This window comes from Crocuta crocuta, unplaced genomic scaffold, assembly GCF_008692635.1.
Source record: "Crocuta crocuta isolate KB4526 unplaced genomic scaffold, BGI_CrCroc_1.0 scaffold255, whole genome shotgun sequence".
Taxonomy (NCBI): Eukaryota; Metazoa; Chordata; class Mammalia; order Carnivora; family Hyaenidae; genus Crocuta; species Crocuta crocuta.
Window position 1 is genome coordinate 1,411,690 of NW_027530670.1, and position 11,890 is coordinate 1,423,579.

Here is an 11,890-nt window from a genome sequence, read left to right on the forward strand (position 1 = left end):
TGGAAAGTGGATCAGGTTAAAGCAAAATAAAAACGAGAGAATGATGCACATAAAATCTGTAATGCCAGGAGTCAAATATTAAGATTTTGTTCATAAGCTGTTGTTATAAAATTGATAAAGTGCTATGAAGCTTAGAGGAGAAAGAGGTATTATCCAGTTGGTGGTATCAAGAAAGGCTTTTTAGAGAAGAAGGCATTTGAGCAAAGTCTTCAGGGATGTCCCAGGAATTAATAAGAGATATTTAAAATACCTGTTAACTGCTTTTATAATGAATGTGGTTTGGGGTAAGACAGAATTTGTTTTTCTTTTATTATTTATGAATTTCAAGATCCTGGCTCTATAACTTTTAACTGTGCCTATGTAACCATGATTACTTAACTGTTCTCTACCTCAGTTTTGTCATCTTTAAAATGGGAATAATAATAGTATATTCCTTATAGAGTTGTTGTGAGAATCAAATAATTTAATACATATAAAGTGCTTTGAATAGTAGGTGACGCATAGTAAATACTCAGTAAATATTAGCTAGTATTATCTTAATCAGACTTCAGCCTTGTCTCCCAATATATCCTTTCTTATTCTATATCCATACCTTACGTCACTTGGCTTTCTTCCCCAGGATTCTGTTACTATCTCCCATTCCCAATTCCATTCCAGTTGAAGCATTACTTTTTACCAAGTCAGTTTTTTAAATCTGCTATTCCCAGATGCAACCTCTGTTTCCATGGCCTTTTTTTTTTTCATATTGGTGTGCTTATCCCAATCTGACTTAAATTATATGTAGTTATGCCTCATTTTCTCCCAAGGTAGAAACTGTTCCTGTTTTGTCCCTAAACATCCAGGGCTTTTTAAGCAGTAGGTGTTCAATAGGCATTTGTTGAATTTACTGACTTAGTTTTTTATTTAAATAGATCCTTGTAGGCCAGATAACAGTTGGCTTCTTGGGAAAAAAAAAATCTACCTACATACTTTAATGAAAATAAGGAACATTCAGTTATAACTAATTTTCCCAGAATTTAACATTTAGAAATATATGGAAAGAAGATCCTTGGAATGAAACTAGAACCTAAACCCTGACATGAAATTAAGTCTTTGCATTTATTTTTATATTTATAAACATATTTATATGTATCTTTTTAAAAAATAATTTCAAGGTTTGAACCATAAATCACATATTGAGGATCCTTTTTCTCTTTTTTAAGATTGGATGGGAATAATGGAACATGACCTACCATCAGGCCCCATGTGGATCAAACGCACCCCAAGCCAGGTATTCCTTAAAGCCTCTGGTGGGATTTGGAAATAGAACAGAAAAAAGAGGGAGGGCATGTGAGCAGGAATGCATCTGATTATCAATGGAGAAATGAACTGTTGGTGTAAGTCTTTCATGATTTCTTTTTCATGAGGGTGAATACATTACAGAGAACACTAGAAGTTGTCTAGGTTATATTCTGGGGAATAGCTGAGTTGGAGGACATCTTCATTCCTGGAATCTGTGGAAAGAGATTGATGCTGTATTTGAGACTTCTTGAGGAGCAAAAAAACAAAACAAACAAAAAACTTTAGTGAAGAGAAAATGTAAATTATTTTTCTCTGTGTGAAGAAGGCAAAAAAAGGGGTTAAAAACCTATGATGTAAAAGTGGGTATCATGCCAGAGTTAGACAATGATTTATACTGTACATACCAGAGAATGTATAAATCATTTTATTTGACAGGTGGTATTTTTATTTCTTCAGCAGACTTAGGGAGCTTTAGAATCATTACAGCTTTGTAAAGTAGTATTATAGACTGAGTCATTAGATCATTCATTTTGCCTGATTACATCAACTCATTGGGTTTTTGGAGAATGAAAGAAAGTCATTATGAAAATTGTCATCTTGATTATATAGATTAAAGAAAATGGATCAAAGTTCTGAGAATTAGCTTTCACAACCTGTTAAAAAATTGGAAGTTAAAAAATTGATTGCAGAGCAGGAATGATTAGGGAGAAGGTTTGTCATTTTAAAAACCATCAGAGATTAAAGGAATAATAATTTTGGTAGATATAAATAGTTGGAATCCATGTCGAGTTAAAAAAAAAACTACCTTATTGAGTTGAGGTATAATTTACATTACATTACATTATATTCACCTGTTTTACGTGTATAATTCAATAAATTTTAGTAAATGTACAGAATTTTGCAAACATTACCACAGTCCAATTTGGGGACATTTCCATTACCTGGAAAAGATCCCTGTGCCTACCATATGCAGTTAGTCTCAGCTCCCACCTCCAGAGCCAGGCAACCGCTTTTCTGCTTGCTGTTTCTATAAATTTGCCTTTTCTAGGCAGCTCGTATTATTGAGTCATACAGTATGTGACCTTTTTTTATCTGGCTTTCACTTAGCGTAAGGTTTTGGAGGCTCATCCATGTTGTAGCAGGTATCAGTACTTCATTTCTTTGTATGACTGAATAATACTCCATTATATGAATATCCTACATTTTGTTTATCCACTCACTAGTTGTTAGCCATTTTAATTGTTTTCATTTGAGGACTATTCTAAATAATGCTGCTATGAAAGATTAAGTACAAGGCTTTGTGTAGATACAGGTTTTGATTTCTCTTGGGGAGATACTTAGGAGTAGAATTGATGAGTGGTATGGTAAATTTATGTTTAACACTTTAAGAAACTGCCAAATTGTTTTCCAAAGTGGCTGTCTCATTTTAAATTTCCCCAAGTGATTTATGAAGGTTCCAGTTCTTCCAGATCTTCTACATTTGATTATAGTTATACTAGTGGGCATGAAGCAGTAGCTCATTGTGATTTTAATTTGCATTTCTTTAATGACTGTTGATGTTGAGCACGTTTTCTTGTAGTTATTAGCCATGCCTATTCTAATGTCTATTCAATATGTCTATTCAATAGATGTCTATTTAATGTCTATTCAAATCTTTTGCCCATTTTAAAAAATTTATTTACTTTTTAATTTACATGCAAGTTAGTGTATAGAGCAACAATGGTTTCAGGAGTAGATTCCTTAATGCCCCTTACCCATTTAGCCAATCCCCTCTCCCACACCCCCTCCAGCAACCTTCTGTTTGTTCTCCATATTTAAGAGCCTCTTATTTTTGTCCCCCTCTCTGTTTTTATATTATTTTTGCTTCCCTCCCTTTATGTTCATCTTTTTTGTATCTTAAAGTCCTCATATGAGTGAATTCATATGATATTTGTCTTTCTCTGACTAATTTTACTTAGCATAATACCCTCTAGTTCCATCCACGTAGTTGCAAATGGCAAGATTTCATTCTTTTTGATTGCCAAGTAATACTGTATTGTATATATATACACCATATCTTCTTTATCCATTCATCCATTGATGGACATTTGAGCTCTGTCCATACTTCGGCTATTGTCGATAGTGCTGCTATAAACATTGGGGTGCATGGGCCCCTTCAAAACAGCATACCTGTATCCCTTGGATAAATACCTAGTAGTGCAATTGCTGGGTCATAGGGTAGTTCTATTTTTAATTTTTTGAGGAACCTCCATACTGTTTTCCAGAGTGGCTGCACCAGTTTGCATTCCCACCAGCAGTGCAAAAGTGTTCCTCTTTCTCCGCATTGTCGTCAACATCTGTTGTTGCCTGAGTTGTTCATGTTCGCCATTCTGACAGGTGTGAGGTGGTATCTCATTGTGGTTTTGATTTGTATTTCCCTGATGAGGAGTGATGTTGAGCATTTTTTCATGTGTCTGTTGGCCATCTGGATGCCTTCTTCAGGAAAGTGTCTATTCATGTCTTTTGCCCATTTCTTCACTGGATAATTTGTTTTTGGGGTGTTGAGTTTGAGAAATTCTTTATAGATTTTGGATAGTAACCTTTTATCTGATATGTCATTTGCAAATATATTGTCCCATTCCATCATTGCCTTTTAGTATTGCTGATTGTTTCCTTTGCTGTGCAGAAGCTTTTTATTTTGGTGAGGTCCCAATAGTTCATTTTTGCTTTTGTTTCCCTTGCCTCCAGAGATGTGTTGAGTAAGAAGTTGCTGTGGCCAAGGTCAAAGAGGTTTGCCTGCTTTCTCCTTGAGGATTTTGATGGCTTCCTGTCTTACAGTTAGGTCTTTCATCCATTTGAGTTTAGTTTTGTGTATGGTGGTGTAAGAAAATGGTCTAGATTCATTTTTCTGCATGTTGCCGTCCAGTTTTCCCAGCATCACTTGCTGAAGAGACTGTCTTTATTCCATTGGATATTCTTTCCTGCTTTGTCAAAGATTAGTTGGCTATACGTTTGTGGGTCCATTTCTGGGTTCTCTATTCTGTTCCATTGAACTGAGTGTCTGTTTTTGTGGCATGCCCATTTTTTAAATGTTTATTTATGAGAGAGTGCAAGTTAGGGAGGGGAAGGGGGGGACAGAGGATCCAAAGTGGTCTCTGTGCTGACAGCCCCATGTGTCTCGAACTCACAAACTGTGAAATCATGGCCTGAGCTGAAGTTGGCCACTCAACCGACTGAGCCACCAAAGCACCTCAATCTCTTGTCCATTTTTAAATTGGCTTTTTAAAAAGTTATTATTGAGTTTTATAAGAGTTCTTGTTCTGAACAAGAATTCTTGATCAGATGTATGATGTATAAGGATATTCTTTTAGTTTGTGTCATGTTTTTGGTTTTCTTAATGGTGTTTTTTTGAAACCCAAACATCTTAAATTTTGATGAAGTCCATTTTCTTAATTATTTTCTTTTATGGATTGTGCTTTTGGTAGCTAGGAAATTTTTGTCTAACCCAAGGTTAGGCAAGAGGTTTGCCAAATGATGTGTGTATAGGTGGGGGAACACAACATCAAGTCTGCTATGACTTTTATTTTCTGTTGTGTACAAGTTCTCACATTCAGACAGTGAATACCTAGGACACAGGCACATCTTCCAGACCACCAAGGATGTGTGAGAGCTTATTGAGGTCCACTATGGCTAGCGTGCTCCCGGGTCTCCTTGTTAAGTTTCTGGCTGGTCCGTTGCTTCTACCAACCAATACTGCAGTCTCAGCCAGCCGTGATGTTGATTTTCCCTGATCATTTACCACTTGTTTTCTAGGGTCCCTTAGTTCAGACCATACACTGGACACAAAATCAAGTCATTCCCCTCCAGCAGTAGAACTGCTGGCTTTCATGACTTGTCTTGTCTTAATAGGAAAGGAAGTGAGAACAGCCTCTGTTGTCCCAGATTCCCACTTTTCTCACAGAGGTTCAGTAGTTTTATTATTTATTTTAAAAATAAATGTGTTTCAAATGTTTAATGTTAATTTATTTATTTTGGGGGAGAGAGAAGAGAGACAGACAGACAGACACACCATGAGCAGGAGGAGGGGCAGGAAGAGAGAAATCCAAGCAGGCTCCACACTCAGCATGGAGCCTCACGAAGGGCTCGATCTCAGGACCATGAGATCATGACCTGAGCTAAAATCAAGAGTCAGATGCTTAACCAACTGAGCCATCCAGTTGCCCCCAAAATAAGTGCTTTTCAGTTTGTTGTGTACCTCTGGTCAGTTTCCAAAACACAAAAACAAAAAAGGCTGAAATGCTTTTTTTTTTTTTTTTTTGACAATTTTGTATAGTTTTATTGTGGCTTTGGACAGATGATTTGCCAGTCTCCTCACTCCATCATTCTGGAATTGCCCCTAGGTAGAGTTTTGATGTCCTAAAAACTGACACCATATATCCTTTTTTTTTTTTTTTTTAAATGTTTCATTTATTTCTAGGAGAGAGAGAGAGTGAGCAGGGGAGGGTCAGAGAGAAAGGGAGTCACAGACTGGAACAGGCTCCAGGCTCTGAGCTGGCAGTCAGCACAGAGTCCGACGCGGGGCCCGAACCCACGAACCGCGAGATCATGACCTAAGCAAAAGTCGGATGCTCAACCGACTAAGCCACCCTGGCGCCCCTGACACCATATATCCTGCCTGATGTAGCAGCTTTTTAAAATTAATATTTAGATCTTACCGTCCCCTTCCAATTTTACATCCTTCCTAGACTTTTAAAACACAATTCTTGACTCTCTTAAGGTTTCCTTTTATATATTCTCTTAGGATGAAATTTATATTTGTTCTTTCTATCAGTATGTCTTTATTTGTTCAGTGGTCATTTAAGTCTTTGTTCTATATTGATGTTGGAATGTATTTGCATTTCAGGAAGCTCTCATAGATCGAGTAGGAAGCCAAATTTCCAGGATTGGAATTAACAACAGTTCTAGAGTAAACTTTGGTTATATGTTCTGGTCTGTGCTAAGTTTACCTAATTATAGTTATAGTTGTATCCCATTTTAAGACATAATAGAAATACATTAAAAATTTAATAAGTAATAGGGTGATTATATTATTTAAAATATGCTGTTCACACTCAAATATTTGTATCCTTTAGTTTTGTGACTTTTTTCCAGTTACACACCGTCCTCTTAACATTGTGTAGAGACGAAAAAATGGTCTACACAAAAAGTTTCTTTTTTTTTTCCCCTATGAGACCCAATAATAACTAAGGCAAAGATGTCCTATTTGGGAGAGAGGAGACATAATGGGGGGTTATTGGAAGTTATGTCTGGTGGCTGTAGACTATGAAAGAGGATGCATGAATCCTATGAATCGTAGGATAAGTGTCAACCCAAAGTTGAGGTGGCTCAAATTATTATCTGAAGTTACCTGATTGTGGGATGAGGCATGGCAGTAGAGAGGTATATCACCTTTCATCTTACTCTGTTCCTTGGGCTGGGGAAATTTTCTATCGTGGACTGGGCAAGATCAGGCACAAGGTGAGTGGGGCAGAGAATGCTTTCATTATGAGAAAGGAGGAAAAGAAGATGGTAACCAAATAGAACATGCAGCCTTGTGGAGGGAGGAGGTACAAAAGGGCTCACTAGGCTTGACACAGGGCAGATTTCTCTGACTAATAGTAGGTGTTCTGAGTGAACAGAGTCAACAGCTAGATTCTCATCTTCCTTTTTGAAGTTTAAGAAAGTAAAAATCAGGTGAGGTCAAAGGATTATTTAGTAAAAATGATAGTGAGATTTGGAGGTCCATTATCTGATGTGTAGCATGGACAGAGGGAGATAGACTAGAGCATGTTTCAGCCTAATCGGTCCTCTGACTAACTTATTCTCTGACTTAATTTTTGTACTAACATCTCATTTTATAAATCCTAGCTTAGTGTCAATGCTAGCACTTATAAAATGAGATGTTAAAATAAAAATTAAAGTCATGGATATGAAATACTTTGAAAAACACATTGCTACATAAATGTAAGAAATGATCATTGTGGTAGTGCTAAAATATTAAGAGCTACTGCTAAATGAAACTTTCTCAAGATAAAGTTTCACCAAAGTTGCAATGAAAATTAATGGAAAGATATGGTTTAATTTACCACAAATTTCAACAAGCATGTGTTGAGTCTGTCCTTGCTGAACAGTGAGATTCATGTGTGTTAAAAGTAAAGGACAGATCACTTAAGTGACATAGACCTTATAGGTACCACGATTTTAAAATCCTTTTCTACTTACTGTGTTTATGATGCTAGTTTAAACTGACTACATTTGCTTTGTAAGAATCCAAAGGAGAAGATTTTTCCAAAAAAAGATGATGGTCTGTTTATCTAGGCCCTCCAAAAGCATTTCCTGCCAGGCAGTTGACATGTAGCCTTGGCACAATTTCAGAAAACTATTTGCTTCTGTTTACCCTTCTAGATACAGCATCTCCTAGGAATTGAGATGAAGAATCTCCTTTAACTCTTTTAAACTTTATATAACTTTATAAACTTTATGTAACACTTTTGAATCTCCTCTTTATGTTAGCACAATGAAAATTCTTGTGTCTTTAAATTCTAAGAAAAAAATGCATCTGTTTTAGTAATTGACTAGCAGAGAAATCAAAGCCTTAAAGTGAATTAACTCAATAAAACGTAATTAGAATATTCCTTTTCCCATAAGATTGTAAAGCTAAGTCTCTTTTTCAGAAAACTCAATGCAATTATATCTGAATATATAAATCTTACTAATCGTAGGATAAGTGTTAACAATTGCAGAATCCTTCTTCCTAAGTAAATGAACCCACTATTGAGTTTTTCTGAAGAGTATGCTCTGCTTAATTTACTTATAATGTTTTTCTTTTTCTTTTCATATAACATTTCAGAAATATTTTTGAGATGAGGTAGAGAGTATGTTTAAAAAACGAAACTTACTCAAAATTTTTATTCCTATTAGGGAGTCAATTTGTTTCTAAATGTTTTTAATACTCATTATATAGTTAGGCATATAAGAGCATGTTATAACTTTATTGTGATCCCAAAATGCATGTTATTTTAATTAAGTATAAATGTATCTTTGAGGGAATGTGATGGCAAGTGTATTAATTTAAAGATGAGAAATTTGAGATACAGGAAAAATACAGTCACTTCAGATACCTACTGCAGTTAAATGTTGTCAAATTTAGGTCCTCTCTGCATACTGTTGCCAAATATATTAATTATTACTTACCTTTTTTGTCCTGCCAGAATGAACTAAAAAGGATTCTAAAATTCTAGTCAGCACCAGGGTAGGCAACAGTAGATGAAGAAAGATAAGAAGCTATGATGACCTGGAAATGAATGGCATGGAAAGGTGGCAAGAGAATAGTTTATGATCAGGCCTAGGCCGGGGAACTGGAGCCAGGTAAGTGGTTCAGATTCGGAGCGTATCCATGATCAAAGATCAGAGCAAGCCCATGGATTGAAATAAGATGACTTCTGAATGGCAAGGATTAGGGCAAGCAACAGATCAGAGACAAAAGTACAGGAGATTGGCATACAAACATCAGCGGGATGGGAAGATGAGGAATGATAAGCACATGTCCAAAGTTTGGGGTCTCAAATTTAAGGTCACGATTAGAATTTGTCCCATTAATACTCTGGACAGCATAAGTCTCACATTTCCCACCCTCCTTTTCTCTGTAATTTACAAGGCTTCAGACATAGTTGGAAGACATAACCCTGCCTTTCCACAACTGATACTGAAGGCCTATCTATGTTTTGAGATGAATGGCTCCCTACATTAAGGCAGTCAAAAGCCAACATAGTCTAGAGTCCAGAGAGTTCTGTCTTTGAGACTGGAATTGTATGAGCAAAATGATTTAGCAAAGATAGGGTCACCATTGGTACTATGGACAAGGAGTTATCTTGGGCTTGTGAATTGGTGACATTGGTCCATTCCATGACTTCTTATCTCTGTCTTGAAACCATGTTGGTTCCCAGACTGCCTGGCCCAGCAACAATCTTGAGTACTGACTGACTGCCTCAGCCCAATCCTGTGAATCTACATCACTTTAATTTTTAGGACTTCTAGCTATATATTCCGGGGGAAGTGAAGAATAGGAAATCCATAGTCAGGGTGGAACAAGCAGAATGACTGAGACAATCCTCTCTGTTAGTCAGGGAACTAGTATCACGGTCGTCNATATTGAATTATTTCAGGGGCCTGCAAGTGATGAAAGTAACTTAGTGGGAGAAGGAGTGGGAGAGGAACTCCTGGCATAGGCACAGAGCCTGAATGCAGCTTTCATACGTGAGAAAGATGAAACTATATTGCTATATAGGGATGTCCTAGAAATGAAGACACAAAGAAGTTATGAACATATCCAAGGCTATAGAGCCATCCAGGGCAGCACTAGAAGTTTACCGAGTGTCTTCATTTTCAGATTTATGCTGTGTACACTAAACAAATGGTTTGTAAAGATTCAAAACAGTGCTTAGGCCAGCAGAAAACTTTTTAAAAATTAATATAAAGTTTGAGTAAGTGAAATTTTGAAGATGATGGAATCTAATTGATAACTTCCTTACTCTTTAACCTGTAGATAATCTCCCTTTTAAAAGTGTTCATTACAGTAGTGATTATGCAGAGAAGAAGCCTGTGATGAAAATGTGGAATAAAATTGTGTTCTTTGTTCAGCAAGTTAAAACAAGCTGGTCTGTAAGCAATTATTATCTTCATCAAAATTCCTAGCTCTAATGTTTTGGCTTCATTGGCCCAGCACGTATGCCTTCTTGAACAATTGGATGGATTTAAAACACTTAGGAGATGTTTGTGCTTATATCTTAACATAGCATCAGTTCAACAGGAAAGAGGGAAAAAAAAGTAAGATTTGGCATTAGGGCATAGTTTTAAAAAGAAAATCAAACCCAAACTAAAGTAAACAAAAAGCCCATAACAGCGCTTAAATCCCTGTATACGAATGAACATTCTTTACTGAGCCGTGTAATGCCTTCAGTAGCCATGCTGGAGTTAGTGTTCAGGAGTGTCTTTCTGCTCCTTACTCTTTCATCACTTAACACTTCTGGAAAAAATTACCAGAGGGTTGATTACCCATTACTAACAATTTTATATGGGTGATACATTCGAAAGAAATATCTCTTTGCCTTTTTAAAAATTTTTTTGATTATTCCAAACAATAGCAACAACAAATATATACTCTATTCTAAGCAAACTGTTCAGGTACCTGGTTGGGTAAGCAGATGATTTAAATGTGAATTAGCTTTTTAAATTCTGAATTTGCATACGTGTAAGTGACCATGAAGAATGTGCCTTTGGATACGATTGAGAATGTTTGGTTAAAAAATAATAATCTTTTAAGATTAAAAATATCCACAGGTGCATTTTTAAGTTTATATAATTTTTCTAGGGGGTTAGGTTTCTGTTTACATTCTTTGGTTAGCTCATGATTACATAATCAAATATTTATACTATATATTTTTTTGAAACTGCTGTAATGCAACAGCCATTTATTGGGTAACTGTCATTTACTAAGTATTGAAGATGGATACACCTTCAAGAGGTATACATTCTAGCAGAATCAGCAGATGGGGTCATGGGGAACAATACTTGTGAACAGATGTTCTGGGCTATGGACCGTGCCTTGGGTGCAAAGAGAGAGAGTAAATCTTTCTGCCCAGGGGCAGGCTTTACTGAAGAGGTAACCTTCGAGTTGGGCCTATCAAAAGTGTTCCCTTTCTTGATATTTTCGGGAAATGACAAGTTATTTATGAGCCTAATGAAGCCAATGTGTAGAATTTGATAGAAGAGTTAGAAGGGAAAATGTGCAAAATTTCCCATAAGATAGAAGAAAAAGACAATGAGATGGACAAGTAAGGGATCAATCTAGGAGGTCCAACATAGAAATAGGAGTTCTAGAAAGAGAAATTAGAGAAAATTAGGGGAGGAAGTCTATGAAAAACAAAACAAAACTAAATAAAGGAATATGAGCCTCCAGATTAAAAGGGCCCGCTTTTAATGTGCTTTAGAACAATGTTTGAAAAAAGTCCCCATACCCAGGCACATCATCATGAAATTTCCGATTTCAGATAGAAAAGATCCTGCAATCTAGCAGACACAAAAAAATGCATTACATTACCCAACTGCAATACTAGAAAGCATGTGACCAGTGGAAAAATATCTTCTAAAATCTGAATGAAAAATATTTTTTACTTAGAATTCTTTACCAGATTAAACTGGCAGTCCAGTGGTAGAATAGTTTGAAATCATTTTCAGCCCTGTGAAGTATCAATGTTTTTTTTGCCTCCTGTGTACCCTTTCTCAGAAAACTACAAAAGGGATGGAAAAAGAAAGAAGAAGACATGAGATGCAGGAAACAGAAGCTCCAACATAGTAGAGGTTATTCTTCAAAACGAATAGACATGCTTCTGGGATAGGAGATTGGGAGGAAAGCAGATGCATTTTTGACATAGTAGAGGATTGTTGAGGAAGATATACCTCTGCTTTTTCAGCAGTGAGGACAAGGTTGCCTGCTAACAGTAATTGGTTAGACGTTTTGAAAATATACAAACTTGGGACAGTTGCTATGGAAAGCAAGAAAAGAATCTAAATCACTAAGAATAATGAAAAA